Source organism: Rutidosis leptorrhynchoides, chromosome 1 (genome assembly GCF_046630445.1).
Source record: "Rutidosis leptorrhynchoides isolate AG116_Rl617_1_P2 chromosome 1, CSIRO_AGI_Rlap_v1, whole genome shotgun sequence".
Classification (NCBI taxonomy): domain Eukaryota; kingdom Viridiplantae; phylum Streptophyta; class Magnoliopsida; order Asterales; family Asteraceae; genus Rutidosis; species Rutidosis leptorrhynchoides.
The window spans coordinates 586074751-586077010 of record NC_092333.1 but is presented as its reverse complement, the minus strand read 5'-3'; positions in this window follow the sequence as shown (position 1 = coordinate 586077010).

The following is a 2260-nucleotide window of genomic DNA, read 5'->3' as shown; positions in this document are numbered from 1 at the left end:
AAGTCAGCTGTCCTCGTTAGTAACCTACAACTAGTTGTCCACAATTAGATGTACAGAAATAAATTGATAAATATTATCTTGAATCAATCCACGACCCAGTGTATACGTATCTCAGTATTGATCACAAATCAAACTATATATATTTTGGAATCAACCTCAACCCTGTATAGCTAACTCCAACATTCACATATAGAGTGTCTATGGTTGTTCCGAAATATATATAGATGTATCGACATGATAGGTCGAAACATTGTATACGTGTCTATGGTATCTCAAGATTACATAATATACAATACAAGTTGATTAATTTATGGTTGGAATAGATTTGTTACCAATTTTCACGTAGCTAAAATGAGAAAAATTATCCAATCTTGTTTTACCCATAACTTCTTCATTTTAAATCCGTTTTGAGTGAATCAAATTGCTATGATTTCATATTGAACTCTATTTTATGAATCTAAACAGAAAATGTATAGGTTTATAGTCAGAAAAATAAGTTACAAGTCGTTTTTGTAAAGGTAGTCATTTCAGTCGAAAGAACGACGTCTAGATGACCATTTTAGAAAACACACTTCCACTTTGAGTTTAACCATAATTTTTGGATATAGTTTCATGTTCATAATAAAAATCATTTTATCAGAATAACAACTTTTAAATCAAAGTCTATCATAGTTTTTTAATTAACTAACCCAAAACAGCCCGCGGTGTTACTACGACGGCGTAAATCCGGTTTTACGGTGTTTTTCGTGTTTCCAGGTTTTAAATCATTAAGTTAGCATATCATATAGATATAGAACATGTGTTTAGTTGATTTTAAAAGTCAAGTTAGAAGGATTAACTTTTGTTTGCGAACAAGTTTAGAATTAACTAAACTATGTTCTAGTGATTACAAGTTTAAACCTTCGAATAAGATAGCTTTATATGTATGAATAGAATGATGTTATGAACATCATTACTACCTTAAGTTCCTTGGATAAACCTACTGGAAAAGAGAAAAATGGATCTAGCTTCAACGGATCCTTGGATGGCTCGAAGTTCTTGAAGCAGAATCATGACACGAAAACAAGTTCAAGTAAGATCATCACTTGAAATAAGATTGTTATACTTATAGAAATTGAACCAAAGTTTGAATATGATTATTACCTTGTATTAGAATGATAACCTACTGTAAGAAACAAAGATTTCTTGAGGTTGGATGATCACCTTACAAGATTGGAAGTGAGCTAGCAAACTTGAAAGTATTCTTGATTTTATGTAACTAGAATTTGTAAAATATATGAAGAACACTTAGAACTTGAAGATAGAACTTGAGAGAGATCAATTAGATGAAGAAAATTGAAGAATGAAAGTGTTTGTAGGTGTTTTTGGTCGTTGGTGTATGGATTAGATATAAAGGATATGTAATTTTGTTTTCATGTAAATAAGTCATGAATGATTACTCATATTTTTGTAATTTTATGAGATATTTCATGCTAGTTGCCAAATGATGGTTCCCACATGTGTTAGGTGACTCACATGGGCTGCTAAGAGCTGATCATTGGAGTGTATATACCAATAGTACATACATCTAAAAGCTGTGTATTGTACGAGTACGAATACGGGTGCATACGAGTAGAATTGTTGATGAAACTGAACGAGGATGTAATTGTAAGCATTTTTGTTAAGTAGAAGTATTTTGATAAGTGTCTTGAAGTCTTTCAAAAGTGTATGAATACATATTAAAACACTACATGTATATACATTTTAACTGAGTCGTTAAGTCATCGTTAGTCGTTACATGTAAATGTTGTTTTGAAACCTTTAGGTTAACGATCTTGTTGAATGTTGTTAACCCATTATTTATTATAACAAATGAGATGTTAAATTATTATATTATCATGATATTATGATATATAATATATCTTAGTATGATGTATATACAGTTAAATGTCGTTACAACGATAATCGTTACATATATGTCTCGTTTCGAAATCATTAAGTTAGTAGTCTTATTTTTACATATGTATTTCATTGTTAATACACTTAATAATATATTTAATTATCATTTAACATAATTAACCAAGTGTATCAATATCTTAATATGATTCATATGTACCTAGTAAGACGTTGTTATAACGATAATCGTTATATATATCGTTTTCGAGTTTCTTAAATTAATAGTCTCATTTTTATGTATATAACTCATTGTTAAAATACCTAATGAGATACATACTTATAATAAAAACATGTTAACTATATATATAACCATATATATGTCATC